This window comes from Salmo salar, chromosome ssa10 (genome assembly GCF_905237065.1).
Source record: "Salmo salar chromosome ssa10, Ssal_v3.1, whole genome shotgun sequence".
NCBI lineage: Eukaryota > Metazoa > Chordata > Actinopteri > Salmoniformes > Salmonidae > Salmo > Salmo salar.
The window spans coordinates 9,823,339-9,849,937 of NC_059451.1; the positions used below are offsets into that span (position 1 = coordinate 9,823,339).

The 26,599-nt window shown below is 40.4% G+C and overlaps 1 protein-coding gene across 2 annotated transcripts in view; it reads right to left on the bottom strand.

Annotated features, from left to right (window-relative positions):
- Nucleotides 1-19,698, bottom strand: part of LOC106613488 (E3 ubiquitin-protein ligase RNF13) — a 93,177-nt gene extending 73,479 nt beyond the window's left edge. The window contains exon 1 of one of the 2 annotated variants that reach the window (XM_014215770.2): nucleotides 19,400-19,698. The gene's annotated coding sequence lies outside the window, so the exon portion shown is untranslated. Of the gene's footprint in view, nucleotides 1-19,062; nucleotides 19,252-19,399 lie in introns of those variants that run through there. The other variant, XM_014215771.2, reaches the window with a different exon arrangement.
- Between the last annotated feature and the right edge of the window lie 6,901 nt (nucleotides 19,699-26,599).

Consider the following 26,599-nt stretch of genomic DNA (forward strand, 5'->3'; position numbering starts at 1 on the left):
ACATACAATGAACTACACGGAGGGAAAAGTACACTGTGCATTCAGCACCACGGACAGAACTCTTGTTAACGGGTATGCACAAAAACACAAGAAAGAGAGAACTCAACATTACATTTAAACTACTCAATCGGTGTGAGGAGTGAAGTCTCTGATGGGCTTTGGCTAGAGCAGTGAAGTCCAGTATAGTTTCTGACGTCGCTATGCGCAGGATTGCTGAGAGGTGAGAGTCAGTAAGAGATGATCTGTGCCTTGACTTGTTATATTTCTTCACTGAAAATGTCTGTTCACATACATAGGTTGCCCAAATAGTACAAACATCTTCTGTGCATGACTCCTAATCTTTGGAAAGTTTTGTTCATCGAGAAATGCATAGAACCTCGTCATTGACATTGTTTTGAATAGTTCTCCAATCACTGCATCAGACTGAAGATCGATAAGCTCAAGTTGCAGGTCAGTGGGAGCGTTATCAACATTGAAGGTGAAAGGAGAGGAAACCAACAGCATGTCATTTTCCAACACTTTGAAATCCTCAAAATGATGAAAAAAACTCACCATTCAAAGCACGCAGCAGCGATGTATACTTCTCCCGCTGGTCATCTGATAGGGAACAGACTAGTAGTGTCGGGAGGTGGGTGAGATTGTTGGCCCCTCCTTGGCGGGTCAGGAGGAGCAATTTTCCCTTGAAGGCTTTGACAAGGCTGTACATCGAATGTGCAAAAAGGCCCTTCCCTTGTAGTTTGGAATTCAGTTCATTCATGAGGGCCATGATGTCCACAGTGAAGGCAAAAAATCTGCCAACCATTCTTTATCTTGCAGTTGAGGGAAATCCACATATTTTCCTTTCATTTGCAATAACTCAGCAACTCCCCGACTTCACGTCCCACACCCTTTTAAGTACCTTTCCCAAACTCAGCCATCTCATGTTTGTGTGGTAGGGGAGATCTGCATGACCCGACTGTCTCTTCCAACAGCGAGACAAACTGCCTGTGGTTTAAAGATTTTGCTCTTATGAAGTTTACCGCTTTAGTGACTGTATCCACAACATGGCTCATTTTCAGAACACATTTACCGAGCACCTCCTGATGAATAATGCAAGGCAGGAAAATAATTTTCTGATCTGGGTTCAGCTCAGCTACTTGATCTTGTATCCTTTTCAAAAGGCCAACATTTCTTCCTGTCAAGTTTGGCACCCATCAGTGGTCACGCTGGATAACTTCTCAAAACTCAGTCCCAGCTTTGCCGCACACTTATTAACCTCCTCCAATAAATCTTTCCCTGTGGTTGTGCTCTTCATTGACTGCACTGAAGCAAGCCCCTCTGTCATTTCAAAGTCTGGGGTTATGCCTTTTAAGAATATCAACAAATGCGCCGTGTCACGTGCATCACTGCTCTCATCCAGGGCCAAGGAAAAATAGGTGAAATCCTTTACCTTGTCTTTCAACTGTTATTCCATATTCTCTAAGATGTCCTCAACAAACCGTGTCACTGTTCGTCTTGACAGGGAAATATTTTCAAAACAGCTCTTTCTTGTCGGGGCAAAGTCTTGCTGCAGAGTCAATTAAACATTCTTTAATCAATTCGCCCTCAGCGAATGGCTTGCTATGTTTAGCAATTTTGTGGGACAGTACATAGCTAGCTATTGCAATTCCGTTGTTTGCTGAATGCAGTTTTGTGAAAAGTCATTGATACTTTTGCAACTGAGAAAGCAACTCTTTGGATGCACTTGCCCTCTGCTCAGAAGACATATTCCTATATTTCTCTGCATGCTTAGTCTGGAAATGTCGGGACAAGTTGTAGTCTTTCAAGACAGCGATACTCACTTTGCACATTAAGCACACAGTTTTCCCTGATACCTCAATAAATATAAATAATAAATGTCCACTCTTGCTGGAACATCCTATATTCATTGTCTACTTTCCTTTGAAAAACTCACTTTTGTACAATTTCTAGCTAGCTACTATTTGTCACACTTGCCAAAACTATAGTTTGTAACAAGAAATTTGGGGAGTGGTTGAAAAACGAGTTTTAATGACTCCAACCTAAGTGTATGTAAACTTCCAACTTCAACTGTACGAATTTTTGCCATATTAGCATTGACATAAAATTTGGCTTTGGCGGTATACTGTATACCGAGGTATTTGGAAAAAGCCACTGGATGATTTTTCAATACCATTGAAACTATTTATTTGAAGTTTTTCCACATACATTTAAATATTTGTAGATACTTAAGTAAATCCATGCAGTCAACTTGTGCAATACATTAGGAGATAAAGCAGATTGCGCTCTTAATTTCACCAGTCACATCATTTTACATTATGAAGCTTATCGTAGTTCCCCAGACCAGTTGAGTCAGTCACCTGTTTGTTTTTAAATAGCACAACCGGAGCAGGTGACCAGCTGTGTATTGACGGGGTCGCGTTTCATATTGAAAGTCAAGTGTTATTTTTTGCTTCAATAAATTGATCAGAGATGTGCATCTACAGTTTCCTTCACAGAAAACACATTCAGCAGAAAATAGCTTTTCATCAGATGACAATAGAACTGTAACGCTATTTGGCTGGCAGCCACACAAATAAATGAGCTTATAATGTGACCGACCGCCTTGATTCGGTGTTATGTAGGAACATTTGAAATAGTGTTTTTTACACTGGATAAAAGCTGAGACACAGAACTACAAACTGGAATATCATACACTGCATTTGAGGAACAATGGGAAAGTAATTCTGCTTTGAAGTTTGATAAACTTGTAACACCACTTTTGAGAAAATGGCCTTTGAATATTTTGGTACCTACTGGAGAGCTCTCCTTTATCTACATCCATTCAGCATTGTTCACACCCTTCACACCCATCTCTTTAAGGATCCACATGTGAGGTCATGCGCTAAACAGAGAGTAGTGTAGTAAAGATTAAGACTAAAAGTGGTTAAAGTAGTAGCCTACAATAAGGAAAAATTCCAGGTAAACAAAGTCTCCAGATAAAATATTTTATAAATATTAGATGACGCTTACCCAGACACACTTGTCTAAATTGATTGGTCATGTGAAAGAAATGCTATACCACCCAGCCACATCTTGCTAAGTGGATGGTCTCTACAGAAGGTGTAAACAGTACAGCCAAATGCTTACTTGCACAGTAGCAATATCAGAAACAGATAGTGTCAATATAAAGAAAATAATATACAGTATGTACAAGAACAATAGCAGTGATAGATGAGGTAGTTATATGCATACAATCAGGGGTAAAGTCCCTGAGCAGCAGGATAATTTTTTTAAATAATAGTAGCAGCAATGTGTGTTAGGAGAATCATGTCGTGGAAATTCAGAATTGAGAGAGACTTATTTCTTGAAAAACAATAATTTTTATTTAATATAAATTAATTACTGCAACAATGAAACTGTCGACCCCACACGCCGAAGTGTGTTGCAGAGGGCTTAACTGATCATGAAAAAAAACTGATGTTATATAGAACCTAAAAATGCTTAGTCAGGCTGGTTCCAACTCCCATAAGCCACCTTGTTCATCTCCTGGTTGTCCACACAGGATATTGTTATACTTCCAACCCGGCTTAGTTTCCCAGATGCCAGGATGATCAGACAATTAGCCTGGAAGAGTTTAGGACAATGCCTATCTCGGCTCACACACACATACCACATCTTGTCTATAGAATGCCAACTTTAGGTAATTAATCACCAAGTCATTGTCTGCCCAAGCCATCTCTAGCAAAACCCATTTAGTTGACCATACGCCCAGACTTGCTACAAATAGTAGGACATTTCTGTTCTGTTTAATTCTGTGTTTTTGTAAAGAGATGGTTTCTCACAGAATTAAACAGAACAGAAATGTCCTACTATTTGTTAAGTATTAATTGCTAACTATTAACATCAAATAAATCCAATGTTATTTGTCACATGCGCCGAATATAACAGGTGTAGACCTTACTGTGAAATTCTTACTTAAAAGGCCTAACCAACAATGCAGCTTAAAAAAATAAATAAAAAATGATTAAGAAATAGAAAAGAAACAACTAAAATAGCAGCAGTAAAATAACAATAACGAGGCTATATACAGGGGGTCAATGTGCGGGGTAATTGAGGTAATATGTACATGTAGGTAGAGTTAAAGTGACTATGCATAGATTATAAACAGAGAGTAGCAGCAGCGTAAAAGAGGAGTCTGGGTAGCCCATTGATTAGCTGTTCAGGAGTCTTATGGCTTGGGGGTAGAAGCTGTTAAGGAGCCTTTTGGTCCTAGACTTGGCGCTCCGGTACCACTTGCCATGCGGTAGCAGAGAGAACAGTCTATGACTAGGGTGGCTGGAGTCTGACAATTTTTAGGGCCTTCCACTGACACCGCCTGGTATAGAGGTCCTGGATGGCAGGAAGCTTGGCCCCAGTGATGTACTGGGGTGTACACACTACTCTCTGTAGTGCCTTGTGGTCGTAGGCCGAGCAGTTGCCAAACCAGCCAGTGATGCAACCAGTCAGGATGCTCTTGATGGAGCAGCTATAGAACCTTTTGAGAATCTGAGGAACCATGCCAAATCTTTTCTGTATCCTGAGGGGGAATAGGTTTTGTCATGCCCTCTTCATGACTGTCTAGGTGTGCTTGGACCATGTTAGTTTGTTTGTGATGTGGACACCAAGGAACTTCACGTTTTCGACCTGCTTCGCTACAGCCCCATCGATGAGAATGGGGCGTGCTCTGTCCTCCTTTTCCTGTAGTCAACAATCATCTCCTTTGTCTTCATCACGTTGAGGGAGAGGTTGTTGTCCTAGCACCACACGGCCAGGTCTCTGACCTCCTCCCCTATAGGCCATCTCGTCGTTGATCAGGCCTACCACTGTTGTGTCATCGGCAAACTTAATGATGGTGTTGGAGATGTGCCTGGCCGTGCAGTCGTGAGTGAACATGGAGTAAAGGAGGGGACTAAGCACGCACCCCTGAGGGGCCCACGTGTTGAGGATCAGCGTGGCAGATTTGTTGTTACTTACCCTTACCACCTGGGGGCGGCCCGTCAGGAAGTCCAGTTGCAGAGAGAGGTGTTAAGTCTCAGGGTCCTTAGCTTAGTGATGAGTTTTGAGAGCACTATGGTGTAGTAGTCAATGAATAGCATTCCCACATAGGTGTTCCTTTTGTCAGGTGGGAAAGGGCAATGTGGAGTGCAATAGAGATCGCACAATCTGTGGACCTGTTGGGGCGGTATGCAAATTGGAGTGGGTCTAGGGTTTCTGGGATAATGGTGTTGATGTGAGCCATGACCAGCCTTTCAAAGCACTTCATGGCTACAGACGTGAGTGCTACGGGTTGGTAGTCATTTAGGCAGGCTACCTTAGTGTTCATGGGCACAGGGACTATGGTGGTCTGCTTGAAACATGTTGGTATTACAGACTTAGGGAGAGGTTGAAGATAGGTTGGAAATGTCAGTGAAGACACTTGCCAGTTGGTCAGCGCATGCTCGGAGTACAAGTCCTGGTAATCCATCTGGCCCTGCGGCCTTGTGAATGTTGACCTGTTCTTACTCACATCAGCTGTGAAGAGCATGATCACACAGTCATCCGGAACAGCTGATGCTCTCATGCATGTTTCAGTGTTACTTGCCTTGAAGCGAGCATAGAAGTAATTTAGCTCGTCTAGTAGGCTCGTGTCACTGGGCAGCTCTCGGCTGTGCTTCCCTTTGTAGTCTGTAATAGTTTGCAATCCCTGCCACATCTGACGAGCGTCGGAGCCAGTGTAGTAGGATTCGATCTCAGTCCTGTATTGACGCTTTGCCTGTTTGATGGTTCGGAGGGCATAGCGGGATTTCTTATAAGCTTCTGGGTTAGAGTCCCACTCCTTGAAAGCGGCAGCTCTACCCTTTAGCTCAGTGAGGATGTTGCCTGTAATCCATTACTTTTGGTTGGGGTATGTACGTACAGTCACTGTGGGGACGACGTCACCGATGCACTTATTGATGAAGCCAGTGGCTGATGTGGTGTACTCCTCAATGCCATTGGAAGAATCCCAGAACATATTCCAGTCTGTACTAGCAAAACAGTCCTGTAGCTTAGCATCTGCTTCATCTGACCACTTTCTTATTGACTGAGTCACTGCTGCTTCCTGCTTTAATTTTTGCTTGTAACCAGGAATCAGGAGGATAAAATTATGGTCAGATGTGCCAAATGGAGGACGAGGGAGAGCTTTGTATGCATCCTTTGTGTGTGGAGTATAGGTGGTCTAGAGTTGTTTTCCTGTGTTTGCACATTTAACATGCTGGTGGAAATTTGGTGAAACGGATTTAAGTTTCCCTGCATTAAAGTCCCCGGCCACTAGAAGTGCTGCCTCTGGCTGAGCGTTTTCCTGTTTGCTTATGGCGGTATACAGCTCATTGAGTGTGGTCTTAGTGCCAGCATTGGTCTGTGGTGGTATGTAGACAGCTACGAAAAATACAGATGAAAACTCTCTTGGTAGATAGTGTGGTCTACAGCTTATCATGAGATACCGTGAATATAGATATTGTGAACCAGCTGTTGTTTACAAATACATAGACCCCCACCCCTTGTCTTACCAGAGGCCGCTGTTCTATCCTGCCGATACAGTCTAAAACCCACCAGCTGCATGTTGTTCATGTCGTCGTTCAGCCACGACTCGGTGAAACATAAGATATTACAGTTTTTAATGTCCCGTTGGTAGTTTAATCTTGCTCGTAGGTCATCGATTTTATTTTCCAATGATTGCACGTTGGGCAATAGAACAGATGGTAGTGGGGGTTTACTCCCTCGCCTACGAATTCTCAGAAGGCAGCCCGACCTCCGCCCCCTTTTTTCCCTTCTCTTCACGCAAATTAAGGGGATTTGGGCCTATTCCCGGGAGAGAAGTATTTCATTCTCGTCGGACTCGTTAAAGGATAAAGCTTCTACCAGTTTGTGGTGAGTAATCGCTGTTTTGATGTCCAGAAGTTATTTTCAGTCATAAGAAATGGTAGCAGAAACATTATGTACAAAATAAGTAAAAGAATAAGTTACAAACAATGCAAAAAGACGAACAAAATAACACAGTTGGTTAGGAGCACGTAAAACATTAACCATCCTCTCCGGCGCCATTCTTCTTATCACAGTCATTTGAATAGAGGCACTGCAAATAGTGCTGATGGCTGGGAATCCGTCCGAACCCCGCATGAACAAGGGAATCTATATTCGGAGAGCCCGATTCTGTCCTGCCCTTGACTTTGGCGCAGGGCATGTGATGTCAATAGCCTCTTTGTCACAAAACTCCCTGATCTTCTCAAAAAGATACGTTTGTCTAGCTGTGTCCAGTCCAGGTGGTGCTTGTGCAGGCAGACCATCTATGGGAGGAAGGACGTCAGCGTTGCGCAGTAGCTGAAACCTGTTCCCGACGGAGTCCGAATGCTCCTTGGTTACAACACAAGGCTCCAGAGCACCGAAGCTGTAAAACGGGAAATAACAAAAAAAAATTATGTGAGATCAATAAAAGTAGTGCCAATCATGTTGGAGGTAAATTAAATAATCAAAATGTGTTGTTTATGCTTTTACATACCAAGTGTTGTCATCGATTCCGTGTAGAGACGCCACGTCGCTGCTTTTGTCACATGGGATGGCGGCAGCTTTCCACCGTTTGTGTCCTGGGTGGCATCCTGGTAATACTATTGCATTATCCTCTGCGTAGTTGTTGATGAAGTTCACCACTCACTGCAAGTCCTCATGCTTCAGGTGTAACCTGTGCTTGCTTGGACCAGCTCTCTTTTTGATGGGAGGCATTAGACCATTCTCCTTGTATGACTGGTGGAGGAGAGTCAGTCGTGTTCTACTGATGCTGAAAGACAAATTCCAGATACAAATATTTTGGCATTATTATACAATAGATAGCCGTAATCACCGTCAGTCACACCTGGCTAACTTGATGGGTCATGTAATCATCTGGCGAAGTGGAGTCTTTTGTTTAGACATGCAAGCTAAACAATGAACCATAATCCTAATCCATAGAGTACTAGCAATACAAACCGATTGTCATAGCTAGCTAAAGGTTAACCAAATAGATTCAATGTTAGCTAGTTAGCTAGCTAAGATTAGGCTATAACTAGTAATGCGAAATGGCATTCTGAGATAACATTACTACACACAGATCATAAACGGAATGTTAGCTAGCGAGCTAGCCATCTAACGTCAGCTAGCTAGCTAACAGTAAGCTTTAACTTGAAATGAAAACAACTTTGACAAAATTAGAAACATATCTGAAACTGTAGCTAGACTCTTACCTGTATATATGGATGAACATCACGGCAGACTGCAACGCCTTTCATTAAATAAGACGTCCTGTGTCGTTTCCGTTTTGTTGGTACAGCTTGCTTTGCCCGCCGTTGTTGTGTCAAGTCACTCTGGTTCACACTGACCGTGTGCAATGCCATGAAAATCATCTTAAGCTTTAGCCCCCACCCAAACTCTGACCATTTTACTCACCCTAGCAGAGCTTGTTAGGCTGTTTTTATGTTATCCAGGGTGTTGGTGACTGTAACTGTGCTCCTGGCAACAATTTAATTATGCTTTTATGCCGACGTTTACTGACACCAGCCATATTCAGCGGGGGTTGAGCATTCGTAAATTAATCAGTTATTCTGCACTCTGGCCCACTCAGACGAGAGTGCTCTGAAACAGGTTTTGCAGTGACATTCTATTGAAATGGACACTTACATAGGAGTCTTTTGTTAAAATGTTTTTTTATTGTGTAGTAAAACTTAAAGTCGCATTAGACAGGATTACCTACACATACTGACCAGCTCAAATAGAATCGTGCTATATGGCAGACAAATCCAAACTCATCTCTTGGCATGTCCATCCCACTCATTATCTCAGCCAATCATGGCTAGCGGGAAGGTTGCCATCTTTTTCTGTGGCTAAATTAACTAGGCTCATAATTTATTCATAATTTATTCATATTTACAGATGGCATTCAAGTTTGTTATTAGGGCATATGAAAGTTCACATGTTCGAGAAGGCATTTCTGGCCCAAAAAACTATTTTGATAAATAAAATTAAGTTTACGTTCAAATGGCTCTCCTGTGAAGGAGTGACCGCAACATACGCCTAGTTTCCTGAAAAGGGTCACAATTGTGCTCGTTGACAAAACAGACCTGGGATGCCTTTTCATACAGAATTATTTGACAAAGATCCACAGTGGGTCTGTCTGTGTATGTAGCTTTATACTGGAGACAGGTTTATAATTGCAGTGAATGTCACTATTAATTTACTGTTAGGCTTTAGCATTTCTGACTAGCAGCCATACTGTAGGTAGCAGTGAGGGAAACAACAACTTGTTCTCACTTCAGGATAAAGCATTGATATTTTTCTGCATGACTCAGGCACTCTTTCAATTGTCTTGTCAACCAAGCAACACTACTTATTTTGCTCAACTAAAGCGTGAAATAAATTGTGTTTATATTAAAAGATTGGCCTGGCTGACATGGAAATTACTTTAAGGGGAAAGGATCCACAGAAAGAGGTTGATTATCTTTCTACGAATCTCTTTATTTGCAATGCTGGCTGCCATGGTTAACACAAACGCAGGACATTGAATGCTACCTGAACTGAGTAACATAAGTACAGTATCACAGCTATGGTAAATGTGTGTGTGTGTGTGTGTGTGTGTGTGTGTGTGTGTGTGTGTGTTGTTAGTGTCCACAACAACACTATTTATAATTCCTACACACCAAGAAAATTCAATTCCATTTCTTACCATGCCGCCTTTAGGAAAAGACATCTGACCGTAGGGTCTTGAAGTGTTCGTACTTTCTATAGTCATTATGGATATTGTCTGAGCTTACTGGTCATTAATACTGCACACTGCCAGAGTACGTCTCACATTAATGTAGTTGGTTTTAGCTTTTCTATCAATGAATGACCATTTGAATAAACATTCTTTATTCTGTTGGTGTGTGTACTTGTATGTGTTTGTGTGATGGAGCAAATCATTTAACGACACCTTTCTTAATTCAGCCTATTGGATCGTTATATTCTGTAGCTTCTGAACAGTCATGTAACAATTGGAAGGATTAGACATTTCTAACATATACTGCCCTATTTTTGTAGGAAAAGTGAAGCTAAAATGGAAAATGTATCTCTCATGTAAAGTTGTACGACTTTACATTTTGTAACTGACAAATAACCTGTCAGTCTGTCGTTGTTTTTTGTTTACATGTTCACTATGCGGGGGAAATCGTAAGTCAAGCGGAACTACGTGACTAAGAACTGTTGTAACGGGGATTATTATCGTAGCAACACACTTTTGGAGTGAAGGCAATCCCACGCTGTCCCAATCCCACGGATGGTAACGTTATAATAATTAAGGATGACGCGTGAATTCATGCCAGGAATAAGTGTGATGTTTTTGATTTCCTCCCTTCTGTAATAAGCAGCCAATGAGGTATTTTCCTTTATTCATGTGTTTAATCTGAGACTGTTATATCTCTGGCTAAACTGTTTTTATGTATGTAAGCACTTCAGAGTTATATCAAGCTAATAAGTTACTCACTTGACAAGAAAGTTGCAAGAGTGTGCTTAACTGTATTTTCATTTACTTCATAGTTCTCACGGAAGGTGACATTTCTGACTAAAACTACAGAATAAAACTGCCAGTTAAAATGGTGCAGAATATAACGATCCAACAGTGGTGCTTATGGTTACTGGAGGGAGCTAGACTTTTAAATTATAAAATATTTCTAAAAAGTCTGGATTTGATTTAATGGGTACCAAATGTAAAATAAAATAGGCCATAGTGGCAAAATAATTACAATATAGCAATTAAACACTGGAGTGATAGATGTGCAGAAGATGAGTGTGCAAGTAGAGATACTGGGGTGAAAAGGAAAATAAATAATAGTATGGGGATGAGGTAGTTGGATGGGCTATTTACAGATGGGCTATGTACAGGTGCAGTAATCTGTGAGCTGCTCTGACAGCTGGTGCTTAAAGTTAGTGGGGGAGATGTGAGTCTCCAGCTTCAGTGATTTTTGCAGTTCGTTCAAGTCATTGGCAGCAGAGAACTGGAAGGAAAGGCGGCCAAAGGAGGAATTGGCTTAGGGGGTGACTAGTGACATATACTGGAGCGAGTGCAACAGGTGGGTGCTGCTATGGTGACCAGTGAGCTGAGATAAGGCAGGGCTTTACCTAGCAAAGACTTATAGATGACCTGGAGCCAGTGGGTTTGGCGACGAATATGAAGCGAGGGCCAGCCAACGAGAGCATACAGGTCGCAGTGGTGGGTAGTATATGGGGCTTTGGTGACAAAACGGATGGCACTGTGATAGCAAATTGGATGCAGTCTGAGTAGAGTGTTGGAGGCTATTTTGTAAATGACATCGCCGAAGTCAAGGATCGGTAGGATAGTGAGTTTTACGAGGGTACAGTATGTTTGGCAGCATGAGTGACTCCTCAAATTATGTTCTCAAAGGATCAGGAATTGTCAGCCAAGTGAAACCAAAAAGATTGTACTGTGCAGATGCATTTTTTAAACAAAAGCTAGCTAGCCTCTCTAGGGGGTGTGGGACGCTACCGTCCCACCTGGCCAACATCCAGTGAAATTGCAGAGCGCCAAATTCAAAAACAGAAATAATCATTATAAAAATTCATAAAATATTCAAGTGTTATACATCGGTTTAAAGATTAACTTCTTGTTAATCCAACCACGGTGTCAGATTTCAAAAAGGCTTTACGGCGAAAGCATTCCATGCGATTATCTGAGAACAGCGCCCAGCAGACAAATCATTACAAACAGTTACCAGCCAAGTAGAGGAGTTACACAAGTCAGAAATAGTGATAAAATGAAATCACTTACCTTTGATGATCTTCATATGGTTGCACTCACAAGACTCCCATTTACTCAATAAATGTTCGTTTTGTTCGATAAAGTCCCTCTTCATGAAAACTACAAACATAAAAAAATCCCACTTCCTGGATGGATTTTTCTCAGGTTTTCACCTGCCATATCAGTTCTGTTATACTCATAGAGATTATTTGAACAGTTTTGGAAATGTTAGTGTTTTCTATCCAAATCTACCAATTATATGCATACCCTAGCTTCTGGGCCTGAGTAACAGGCAGTTTACTTTGGGCACGCTTTTCATCCAGAGGTGAAAATAGTGGCCCCTACCCTAATGAAGCTAGCCAAGCCTCAATGTGTTAACCTGTCAGTTAAAATACATGGCTCAAAAACGCCAGCTAAATGCAATAAAACCTCAATGTTATCAAAAACAAAATAGCTCATTAAAAAACAATTAAAAACACTTAAAATATCTAAATATGTACACATTTACAGGAGCTCTGTGCTTAGGCTGCAACTAGGGCGCCATGGCAACTGTATAACTATTATAGTAGTAGCCTTGTATAACCACCATCGAGCTGTAGGCCTAAGAGCGTGTCCTGTTTAGTCTTAATACCGTAACTTAGGTCTAGATTTCAATATATAGGCTACTGTATCAATCAATCAGTCAATCATTCATTCATGTCATCACACAGCATACAAGTCATTCATGCTTTAAAATGCAATCCAGCATTTTAGTTTTAAAATGAAATAACAAAGAGCTTTGGAAAATTAGCCTAAACAATAACTAGAACGGCAATTCACAAATGCATGGAACTTTTTTAAAGTCTTTGCTGTAATGGATTTATATATTTTCAATATAACAGACTCTCTGGTACACTTATAATTGATTTAGTGTCATTGGCAACTGTTCCAAATGGTCCCCAAAAAATATTGTGTAAACTAACAGCACCTGTTTGGCACACAATAGTCATGCAGCACTTGCCTTCCTTTTTCTTGATCCCCAGTAGTTTCCATAACTACATTAAATGTCTTCCACACATCTGACTTCCCCTTTCCCTCCTGAGCAACTGGTATCATCTTATTAACCATTTATTTAGCCAATCATCAGTCATCTGAGTCAGTGCAGTACAAGTTGAGAGCCCTTCCCTATATGCACGATGAAAGTCAGTAGTTAACTTCTTTGAAAAATAGCATTGCATTTTTTAAAACACAACTTCCTCCATCAATTTACTAAGAACAGGCAGCAAACTGGTTGGTTAGCTGTTAGAGACAGAAAAGGGTGCTTTACTATTTTTAGATAGTGAAATTATTTCAGCTTCCTTCCACGCCTTTAGATGTTAGTTAAATGCATGGCAAATAGGGGTGGCAATAGTCTGCTACCATTCTCAATAGTTTCCCATCTAGGTTGTCTATACCTGGTAGCTTACTGTACATTACTGATGGATAACAATAGTTTTTCCAGCTGTTCCACACAAACTTGCCCAAATTCAACACAATCCCTCTCTTTCATTATTAGATCTTCAATACACAAATATGATGGTTCACAGTTCAATATTGTCATTTCACTTCTCAGTTTGTCTACTTTACCTGTGAAATAATCATTGAGATTTTAGTTATATCAAAAGGTTTTGTTCTAAATGACCCATTAACTTTAATGAACGATGGAGATTAATTGGGTATTCTACCCATAATATCATTTAAGATGCTCCAAAGTCTTTTCACAACATTTCTCAATTGACAGTATTTCAAACAATCAGCTAAGCAACCTGACTTGTTTACCACATTTTTAGCATAATTTCTTTGAACCATACAATTTTTCAATTCATCATCGATCCAGGGGGCTCTAACAGTTCTCACAGTTATGCACCTGTTAACCTGTCTGGGCTAGGGGGCAGTATTTTCACGGCCGGATGAAAAGCGTACCCAATTTAAACAGGTTACTACTCTGGCCCAGAAACTAGAATATGCATATTATTAGTAGATTTGGATAGGAAACACTCTGAAGTTTCTAAAACTGTTTGAATGGTGTCTGTGAGTATAACACAACTCATATGGCAGGCAAAAACCTGAGAAAAAGTCAACCAGGAAGTGGCGGATCTGAGAATTGTAGTTCTTTCTAGTCCCTTTCGAAACTACAGTATCTGTGGGGTTACGTTGCACTTCCTAAGGCTTCCATTGGCTGTCAAAAGCCTTCAAAAAGTTGTTTCAGCCTTATCCTGTTACTGGGCAGATAATAGGAGCTCAGTTACTGAGTGGACTGCCTGTGGACAAAGGGATTGGATATGCGCAGTCACGCGAGCGGGCCGTTCCTTCTTTTTCTCCTTGAATGAATACGCTATTGTCCGGTTGGACTATTATCGCAATTTTACGTTAAAAATACCATAAAGATTGATTTTAAACAGCGTTTGACATGCTTCTAAGTACGGTAATGCAACATTTTGAATTTGAATCTGATACCGCGCTCGCGCGTTATGCCTTTGGATAGTGCTCTGAACGCACAAACAAACAGAGGTATTTGGACATAAATATGTATTATTTCGAACAAAAACAACATTTCTTGTGGAAGTAGCAGTCCTGGGAGTGCATTCTGACGAAGATCAGCAAAGGTAAGAGAATATTTCTAATACTAATTCTGAGTTTCGGTTGCTCCGAACTTGGCGGGTGTCTGTATAGCTCTCTGTGATGGCTGAGCTATGTACTCAGAATATTGAAAAATGTGCTTTCTCCGTAAAGCTATTTTAAAATCTGACAAAGTGGTTGCATCCAGGAGTAGTCTATCTATAATTCTTTAAATAATTGTTATATATTTTGTCAACGTTTATGATGAGTATTTTTTAAAATTAATGTGCACATTCACCCGACGTTATGGTGGGAATACATTTTCTGAACATCACGCGCCAATGTAAAATGCTGTTTTTGGATATAAATATGAACTTTATCGAACAAAACATACATGTATTGTGTAACATAATGTCCTAGGAGTGTCATCTGATGAAAATCGTCAAAGGTTAGTGCTTCATTTAGCTGTGTTTTGGGTTTTATTGACACATGTCCTTGCTTGGAAAATGGCTGTGTGATTATTTTGGTCTATGTACTCTCCTAACATAATCTAATGTTTTGCTTTCGCTGTAAAGCCTTTTTGAAATCGGACAATGTGGTTACATCAAGGAGAAGTGTATCTTTAAAATGGTGTAAAATAGTTGTATGTTTGAGAAAGTTGAAATATGACATTTTGTTGTTTTTGAATTTGCCGCCCTGATATTTCACTGGCTGTGAAATACGCTAGCGTCCCACGTAGCCCATAGAAGTTAACCTCTATGGGCTAGGTGGGACGCTTGTGTCCCACCTACTCAACAGCCAGTGTAATCCCGTGGCGCGATATTCAAATACCTTAGAAATGCTATTACTTCAATTTCTCAAACATATATGACTATTTTACACCATTTTAAAGATAAGACTCTCGTTAATCTAACCACACTGTCCGATTTCAAAAAGGCTTTACAACGAAAGCAAAACATTAGATTATGTCAGCAGAGTACCCAGCCAGAAATAATCAGACACCCATTTTTCAAGCTAGCATATAATGTCACATAAACCCAAACCACAGCTAAATGCTGCACTAACCTTTGATGATCTTCATCAGATGACACACCTAGGACATTATGTTATACAATACATGCATGTTTTGTTCAATCAAGTTCATATTTATATCAAAAACCAGCTTTTTACATTAGCATGTGACTAGCATGTGACTAGCATTCCCACCGAACACTTCAGGTGAATTTACTAAATTACTCACGATAAACATTCACAAAAAGCATAACAATTATTTTAAGAATTATAGATACAGAACTCCTATATGCACTCGCTATGTCCGATTTTAAAATAGCTTTTCGGTGAAAGCACATTTTGCAATATTCTGAGTAGATAGCCCAGCCATCACAGGCTAGCTATTTTGACACCCACAAAGTGTGGTACTCACCAAACTCCGATTTACTATTAGAAAAGTTTGATTACCTTTGGTGTTCTTCGTCAGAATGCACTCCCAGGACTTCTACTTCAATAACAAATGTTGGTTTGGTCCCAAATAATCCATAGTTATATCCAAATAGCGGCATTTTATTCGTGCGTTCAAGACACTATCCGAAGGGTAAATAAGGGTGACGCACCCGACGCGTTTCGTGACAAAAAAATTCTAAATATTCCATTACCGTACTTCGAAGCATGTCAACCGCTGTTTAAAATCTATTTTTATGCCATTTTTTCTCGTAAAAAAGCGATAATATTCCGACCGGGAGTGGTTGTTTTCGTTCAAAGAGAGAGAAAGTAAACATGGTGTCAGCTCGGGCACGTGCGCCCCAGTCTCATTGTTCTCAGATCGACCACTTACAAAATGCGCTAATGTTTTTCAGCCAGGGCCTGCAAAGCCACCATTCAGCTTTCTGGCGCCTTCTGAGAGCCTATGGGAGCGTTAGAAAATGTCACGTCATGCCAGAGATCCACTGTTTTGGTTAGAGATGATCAAGAAGGCCATGAAATGGTCAGAGAGAGCGCTTCCTGTTTGGAATCTTGTCAGGTTTTGGCCTGCCAAATGAGTTCTGTTATACTCACAGACACCATTCAAACAGTTTTAGAAACTTTAGGGTGTTTTCTATCCAAATCAAACAATTATATGCATATTCTAGTTACTGCGCAGGAGTAGTAACCAGATTAAATCGGGTACGTTTTTTATCCGGCCGTGCAAATACTGCCCCCTATCCCCAACAGGTTTTAAGAGACTGTTTGTCAACAATTGGCAAGAATAATTTTAGAAATACTCCATGCATCTGGATTCTGCTCCTTATACACATCAGACCAAGATAAACATTTAACATCTTCAACAAAAGAGTATTGAGAAAAGACTTAGTATGAAGTCTTATAAATAACTTCCGGCCCTGCCTTTCGTACTTTGTCTTTCCTTTTATCCCATGGGTGTTACAAATAAGCCGACCTCTTAAATAATCTATTTAAATTAATTTCCAAAATGTTAAAATGTATAAACTGACATTTATGTAAAATTTGATTTATATTAATCTCCCCTGAAGCTATTCAAATAAACTTATCATTGCTATTCATCGGGCTTATTTGTTTCTAATCTTGGTAAATGGCTAGATGCATAATATAACTGCAGTTCTTGTGTTTTAATCAATTTAAATCTGAACAAAAAAAAACATATTTACGCTCAGGTTCATTGAATATTAGGGATATCAACACACTATCTCCATGTGTTTTAATGCAAACCAGGCTTAATAGGTGCATACTGGGCTTAACTAGAACAACAGTGATTTATGGTGAAAAAAGTCAGAATAACAAAGTTGACTGATAAAATATTTGAAAACCAATGGTTTGAGTTTTAAATACACAGTATAGACTAAAATAGAATGCAAAGTTAGTATTGATCCTATTGAACAATGCTTCTTTATTGACATTTACATTCTGTATAGAGGTAGTGTTTTTGGTACTACTGTACCCTTTAAGCCCACCTGAGATAAATGTAAAATGTACAAAACTGGCATCTATGTATAACAATGACAGGATAATTTAACAGTAAAATAAGACAAAATGCAGAAAACAATGTACGCTCTGAATGCCTGAAATCTATTATCTTGTTGTAGTTTACCAAATTATGCTGCTACTGTACTGCGTGACTGTGACATGCACGACTGCTAGCATGAAAATAGCAGTCGTGCAATAAATAGTAATTAATGGCCATGAAATATGCTCTCATGTACACAAAAAGCGTTATATATTTAAGCAATAAGGCCCGAGGAGGTGTGGTATAGGGCCAATTTACCACAGCTAAGGGCTGTTCTTATGAACGATGCAACGAGGAGTGCCTGGACACAGCCATGAGCTGTGGTATATTGGCAATATATCACAAAGCCCCCCGAGGTGCCTTATTGCTATTATCAACTGGTTACCAACGTAAACAGAACATTAAAAATAAATGTTGTGTCATACCTGTGGTATACGGTCTGATATACCACAGCTGTCAGCCAATCAGCATTCTGGGCTCGAACCACCCTGTTTATAATTCCTATTACTCATTACTTCTTTCAACAATAACGAATTGCTTTACATATTACTCCCTGGGAAAAGTAGTTTGATACACTTCTCGTTATATAACTTTTGCGTTACACTCCAAAACATTGCGTATCCTCAATTTAAACAATGTCAAAATTATCTAGGCATATACACCAACACAAATAGCTTAAATTACCATGGATAAGGGCAGCATTTCCTCTACTACATACCCAGTTACAAGCTTGTTCAGCTCTCCAAGGGTTACAGCCTGTCCTACTGAAAGATTAAAATCAAGCCTTGACTGTTTGGATGAGGTAGACCTACAATCATCTTCAGCAGCAGTGGTCAGATCTCAGGGGTCTTTCCCTATAAGTTATGTGTTGGCGTGTTGCCTTTACAGGTGCTTCAAGAGATTGGAAGTAGCGTTTCAAGGAGTTTCTCACCTGGGCACAGTTTACAATAATATTCTTGTCACTTTGTCCTACCAAATCTAAGTAATGGGCGTACTTCCATGCTGAGAAAGTCAATGTTTTAGATGCTTCTGCCATTTTTCATTTCCCTCACTAGTAGTGCATGCCTGCGTAATCAGGAACTTGGTGAGGACGAAAACAATTAGAATCTGGGGCAAGGGGATTTTTAAATATTGCTCCAACAGAGAGGGAATAATAGTCACAAATATTTATTTGGATCAATAACTGTAATAGGAAGGGAATGATAAAAGTAGCAAACAATTTTTTTGATCAGTGTTATTACTCAAACTGGAACAATAAGTAACTTATATTATTACTGTAACGCTTTAACCCCAACACTGCACATGGCCTTCTTGAATGACAACCTATTTAGTTAGCCAAACTATAATTTGCCTTTGGTGAGCTTCATTTGGCAAGTGAGAACTTCCGAGCTAATGTTATGCTGGTCACAAATCCCCTATCTAGCGAACCTAAACACAGTGGCAAATTGGAAAATCTGGTCCAACCCTGTTTCGCAAGCTATTGCAAGCTTTCTAAACATGCCCAATGAAGCAAGCTGCCATTATTAACACACTAAAATACAATTAGGCATCTGTTCAACTTGAAACCAGAATATATTCTGACCCTACACTTGCTTAAAATTGTACTGGGTTTGGACATACTTCCTTAGTTTAAGACACTGCGGAGATGGCGTGAGATATGGCTCAGAAAACGTACCTCAATCCAGGGATGAGAAATCGCGTTGTGGGTATAATTATCCCATTATCCCAATTTCAAATTGTAATCCAGGGATGAGAAGGCCATTATTTCAAATTACATTTTCCGAGCCATAGCTCGCGCCGACTCCGTGGTGTCTTAATCTAAACAGGAAATCTGTCCGACCCCAATGCAGCTATAAACAAGCGTACGGATGGTAATCTTTACTGGCGACATTATTACATGACTCGAGTCCAGCCACAAGCATAGTTGACGTTGCTAACACCTAGCTAACGTTAGCTAGAAATCAACGCTAGCTACAAATGCTATAACAGTTAGCTAGAGCGTGGATCCTTACCTTTAAATCAGACCGAAGTTTCATCTGGTTTAAAAAAAGATGCGGCTAATATGGATATTACAATAATTTACTATCTATCAATAGAATCGCAATAATTTCCAATAATTTAATTCCGTTAGACATGTCAGTACGACAGAATGTCAACAATAATCCCTAGCTAGCTTCTTCTTCTTGTTCTTCTTCTATGATATAATGGTGATCCGCAAACAAAAGTTAAAGGTGCATACTGTCACCAACTGTGCTGGAGTGTGTGGTCAATCACAGTTTAACTTTGCTGCAGGAGGGACTGGTGCACTTTACAAAATAGATGGCATCATGAGGGAGTAAAATTATGTGGATATATTGAAGCAACATCTCAAGATATCAGTCAGGAAGTTAAAGCTTGGTCACAAATGGGTCTTCCAAATGGACAATGACCCCAGGCATACTTCCAAAGTTGTGGAAAAATGGCCTAAGGATATATAATACTAACACATTCTTATTCTATTGTTCTCAGTAGAACACTGACTGTTCCTATAGCAACCAAACAGGGGCTCATTTCAATTATACAGATGGGATGAATGGACAGTGAATGAGTCAATCACCAAAACTTGGTTCCTTAAATTCCTAATATACCTCTTCCAGTCTGACCATCTCCTGTTGAAGCATACACACTTCATGTGTGTGATGGGACAAGGACATCCCGGCCGGCCAAACCCTCCCATAACCAGGACAATGCTGGGTCAATTGTGCGCCACCTAATGGGACTCCCGGTTGCGGCCGGCAGCAACACTGCCCGGGATCGAACCCGGGTGTGTGGTGAGGGCATAGCAGGATTTCTTATAAGCGTCCGGATTAGTGTCCCGCTCATTGAAAGCAGCAGCTTTTAGCTCGTTGCGGATGTTGACTGTAATCCATGGCTTCTGGTTGGGATATGTACATATGGTCACTGTGGGGACGACAGTTGATGATGAAGCCGGTGACTGAGGTGGTATACTCCACAATACCATTGGATGAATCCCGGAACATATTACAGTCTGTGCTAGCAAAACAGTCCTGTAGCATAGCATCGGCGTCATCTGACCACTTCCGTATTGAGCGAGTCACTGGTACTTCCTGCGTTAGTGTGTGCTTGTAAGAAGGAATCAGAAGGATATAATTATGGTCAGATTTACCAAATGGAGGGTGGGGTAGAGTCTCTGTGTGTGGCGTAAAGGAGGTGTAGAGGTTTTTTTCAGTTGTTTTTTTCAGTTTCCTCTGGTTGCTCATATCAAATTGTCTCTAACCTTACATTTGCCCTCACCTTTACCCAGTAGAACATTAATATCAATTATATCTCGTTTCAAAGCTTTTTTGGCTAACTGGTCTACAATTTCATTCCCTTCAACACCCAAATGTGCTGGGACCCAGCAGAATCTCACTGCTTCACCCAGTCTCTCAATTCTCCATAATAACATTAATACCTCCAATAGTAGATCATTCCTATTAGATTTACCTGATGATAAACATTTCAATACAGACAGAGAATCTGAGCACACTATAATTCTAATAGGTTGTACGTCCTCCACCCACTGGAGGGAAACTACTATCGCCAACAGTTCAACTGAGTATGTTGACAGTTCATCTATTAGTCTTCTACATATTTGTACACCAAATTCAGGAATGTAAACACCTGCTCCTGTGCGCCCACTATCTGGGTACTTGAATCCATCTGTGAAAAGCGTAAAAAAATCATAAAAACATCTACCAATGTAATTGTCAACCAGTTTCCCTAAATCACTGATTTCTGAACAATCTTTGCTATGTCAAATGTAGGCGACAGTCCGCAATGAATAAAACAGTTACACGTTGATAGACATAGTCATATGTAAAACATTTATGAGCCGACATCTATTAAAGAGTAATTCCTCAACTGAATAATGAGGAAATTAGCAAATGGTGGTGTACTGAGTTATTGTTTCATGTTAAAGACATGGCAGCTTATTGTAATGGAGTGAATGTATTGTAATAGGGTGAATTATACGGACTTATTAAGTTATGAATTTATAAGTACAAAACGCTTGTTGAACAATTCTATCATTCTATCATCCTATCCAACCTTGATGGGCTATCAACAGGACAATAGACTCTTACCGAGTCCACCAAATGCATTGTTTTCTAACCGCATCTGGATGGATCCATAACAAATTACTATGTGAATAAATATCACCGAATGACAGAAATATTGGAATAAAGTAGTCTAATGAAGGCAAAAAATTGTTGCTTACTGGGACACCCAAAAGTCATCCAATTGTTATAATAAGGTTTGAAGAAATAGCCTTCTAATGATGTGCGCTGAGAGTCGGGAAGCAAGTTCAGGGAGTGAGTACAAAACAAGAAACACTAACAGCACACAGACCAGAAACAGAAACAGAAACAATAATGCCTGGGGAAGGAACCAAAGGGAGTGACATATATAGGGAAGGTAATCAGAGAAGTGATGGAGTCCAGGTGAGTCTGACGACACGCAGGTGCGCGTAAAGATGGTGGCAGGTTTGCGCCATAACAAGCAGCCTGGTGACCTAGAGGTTGGAGAGGGAGCACAAGTGACAAGCCTACCCGCGTGTGGTCAACTATTTCAGCACTGTTTTGCGCTGCTCTGAGACAAGCATGAGGACTGGTCTTGATAAATCAATGAGATTTTTATTTTCAGTGAATCTCCGTTTGGGTATTGGTTAGCCTACAATTAGGGTGTGGAAATGCTAGGATTGGATGTTAGGATGTTAGCTCTTCACGCAATCACTTAGTAGCCTACTCCCAACCGGTCGCATTGTACAGCGCCAGTTTTTCCTAACGGAAACCCTGAGGGTTTTGTTTTTCTTGGAATAGAAACACCATAATATTATTCAAATGAATTAAGCTACATTTCTTCAAATCAATCCCATATACTATGTTCTTACAAAAAAAGTAAAAAAAATCTCTAGTACAGTCAATATTAAAAACAGTCAAATGCTTCTCAAAGATGCCCTATGGTGGTCAAACTAGCACTAACTAGCATTAATGGCAACAATGGGTGACACTTAAATAACGTGCCATAGAATTCTGCGGCAGCCCGCAAGGTGTGCTGCAGTACGACACAATTTTAAAGGAAGAACCACTGTATATGTACATCCCAAATGACACCTTATTCCCTATGTAGTGCACTATATTTTACCAGGGACCATTTTTGCTTCCCACATGAAAAACAGCTTTCTATAGAATATTAGAGTACTTACTATATTTGGTATTTTATTAGGATCCCCATTAGCTGTTTGGAAAGCAGCAGCTACTCTTCCTGGGGTCCACACAAAACATGACATAATAAAGAACATTAATAGACAAGAACAGCTCAAGGTCAGAACTACATCAATTTAAAAATGGCACACGTAGCCTACATATCAGTACATACACACAAACTATCTAGGTCAAATAAAGGAGAGGCGTTGTGCCATGAGGTCACTATAGAATTCTGTAAGGAACTGTAGCAAAGTAGTGTACTGTATAATACTATACTTCACACTGTAGTATCCCTTGATCATGTGTAGTACTTACTATATAATTGTGTAGTATACTGTAGAATACTATTCTACACACTGTAGTGGCCATTGATCATATCGTGCTTACTATAGAATCTTGTAGTATACTGTAGAATACTATACTCCACAGTGTAGTATCCCTTGAGCATGTTTAGTATTTACTATAGAATTTTGTAGTATACTGTTGAATACTATACTACACACTGTAGTATCCCTCAATCAGGCTGTGCTTACTATAAAATTGTGTAGTTTACTGTAGACTACTATACTACACAACACACTGTAGTATCCCCTCAATTGTGTAGTTCTTACTAAATAATTTGGTAGTATACTGTAATATCCCTCGATCATGTAGTGCTTACTATAGAATCTTGTAGTATACTGTAGAATGTAATACTCAACACTGTAGTATCCCTTGAGCATGTGTAGTGCTTACTATATCATTTTGTAGTATACTGTAGAGTACTATACTACACACTGTAGTATCTCTTGATTATGTAGTGCTTACTTTAGCATGTTGTAGTACTCTTAAGTGATAATGCCCTCAAAGCCGATGTTTGGAGGATATATTGGCAAGTGTGTTGTTAGAAAACCGTGCCAAAGTTATATCCTCCTAACACCGGCTTCGAGGGCATTGTCACTTTTATACAACTGGTTACCAACATAAGAAAAATAAGGATTGACATGTTTTCATTAAAAAACATTATTTTTATGAATTTATTCATACTATTTCATCTTTCCACAAGATATGGTCCCGACACAAATCTAGGGTTGCTACCCAAGCCGGCTGGTCGTTCGTTCTATCGGTTTGGGTTGCCAGTGTGACGATCGTCGTAGAGAGGAGACCAAGGTGCAGCGTGGTAAGTGCTCATGATACATTTTATTATAACTCAGAACACTAAACAAAACAACAAACAAAGGAAAACGAACGTCACCTTCTGCAGGCTTTCACTGAGCTGTACAAAAACAAGATCCCACAACTGAAGGAGGGAAAAAGGGCTGCCTAAGTATGATTCCCAATCAGAGACAACGATAGACAGCTGCCTCTGATTAGGAACCATACTCGGCCAAACACAAAGAAATACAAAAACTAGATTGCCCACCCCACATCACACCCTGACCTAACCAAACAAGAGGAAATAAAACGTCTCTCTAAGGTCAGGGCGTGACAGTACCCCCCCCCCAACGGTGCGGACCCCCGGCCGCAAACCTGAACTTATAGGGGAGGGTCCGGGTGGGCATCTATCCTTGGAGGCGGCTCCGGTTCGGGGCGTAGCCCCCACTCCGCCCGCTGATCCCTCCGCTTTTGTTTAACCAGACCATGGATCATCGCCGGAGGAACTGGACCATGAATCATCGCCGGAGGCTCTGAACATGAAAGCCCCGCTGGAGACTCTGGACTGCGGACCGCCGCTGGAGACTCCGGACTGCGGACCGCCGCTGGAGACTCCGGACTGCGGACCGCCGCTGGAGACTCCGGACTGCGAAACGCCGCTGAAGACTCCGGACAGCGGACCGTCGCTGAAGACTCCGGACAGCGGACCGTCGCTGAAGACTCTGGACTGGGGGACGTCGCTGGAGGCTCAGGCTGTTTCTGATAGAAATTATTTGGTTGTACAAACCCACAGTTTAATCAGCTTTTCGGGTGGCTGGTCTCTGACAATCCCGCAGGTGAAGAAGCCAGATGTGGAGGTCCTGAGTTGGAGTGGTTACACGTAGTCTGCGGTTGTGAGGCCGGTTGGACATACTGCCAAATTCTCTAAAACAACGTTTGAGGCGGCTTATGGTAGAGTAATGAACATAAAACATTTTTGGGGTCAACAGCTCTGGTGGACATTCCTGCAGTCAGCATTCCAATTGCACACTCCCGCAAAACTTGAGACATGTGTGGCGTTGTGTTGTGTGACAAAACTGCACATTTTAGAGTGGCCTTTTATTGTCCCCAGCACAAGGTGCACCTGTGTAATGATCATGCTGTTTTATCAGCTTCTTGAAATGCCATATATCTGTGACATAACAACAGTGCATGGATAATGGGGGTATTTCTATGAATTGTACATATAAATTACACTTGTTTTAGATATATTTTACCTTATAATAGCTGGAGACAAATGTGAAACCAGTCATGTTTATTGTGTTATTGGCTTGTTTATTGTTTACTCCATGTGTAACTCTGTGTTGTTGTCTGTGTCACACTGCTTTGCTTTGTCTTGGCCAGGTCGCAGTTGTAAATGAGAACTTGTTCTCAACTAGCCTACCTGGTTAAATAAAGGTGAAATAAAACAATAAAAAAATATGGCAGCAAACTTTCCCACAGTAAAGTTTATGATTTAAATTGTATGGCATTTTAACTTGTAAGGATGGGCACTCTCAAATGTCTTAATTATAGGCTACCCTGGCTGACTTTCTCCGTTTACTATTTATATCATGTTAAATAGCACTATCAGTACCGAAGTCAGTAGGACTAATAACAACATATTCAACTGCCAATTTACTGTTAGTTCCCTTAATTTGGTAGAACCTACTGTACATTATCATTATATTTCATTAAATGTTTTCGTTTACCTTCATTTGCTTCCTCTGTTAACGCCATCACTGCCATGTGGTTGTTGCTGAGGATCATTTGTAACAGTTAATAATATTTATTTTAAAAAGGCTAATTAAATTGTTATGAAGCAGAGCGCAGACCAAGCCTTAACAGTTTGAACCTGACACATGGCGCAATACTTGGCTGTGTCATCACACAGTTCCATGGTTAGTGCGGGCAATAGATGAGTGTATAGCCTACTATTGTACAATAGTCTCCCTATTATAATTCTATATAAACTAATCTTCCAAAATTACCATGGGTTAACAAACTGAATGTGGCAATTTTCAGAATCACTCAAATCACTGAGCCTTTACGCACAAAATATATTTTCCTAACCCTACAATTTGCCTAAATAATCTACAAGATCAGAGTATTTTTTAAATCTACCAGTTGGTGTTGAAACTGAGAAGAATATGCATATATTTAGATGTTTTTTTTTCATTGATCTCTATTTTCTGAACCCGTTCTTTCGATGTATTCTAGTCTGTCAACAAAATTCAAATGAAAGGTACACCGTATTTAAAGGGATGACTTAAGATAAATGTACTGAAAACCCCATTGAATGAAAACTCCACCAGAAAATCTGTTGGCCAGAAAGTGGAAGGGTTTTCAAAAGTTGAATTACATTTATTCAGTTCACACTTGGGAACCACGTCTGCAAAGCCCGTTACACACCTTCATAAGGTAAGTCTGAATACCAACTACTGAGAAGTACGTATGAAAGGCGTACGTAAGTAAGGCGTAGTTTCCTAAGTCGGAATCGGGCTCTATGTGAGTAGTACTTACAGTAGGAGGCATGGTTATGTGATGGGGATTGAAATGATGATGATCAATGATGTTTATGTTGATTTTGTTGTCTATTTTACTATTGTACACCAGTGGAATCTTTTCCAATTACGGCTCTCTCTGTATGACACACCATCCATTCACCTCTGTCTGAGTGGAACACCCTCCATAATGGCTCTGTATGTGTGGGACACCCTCCATTACTGTTCCATCAGTGTTGAGCCCTCTTTCTCTGACTGTATGGGACACTCCATCTCTTTCTGGCAGGATTACTTCCATGTGCAACTGTCA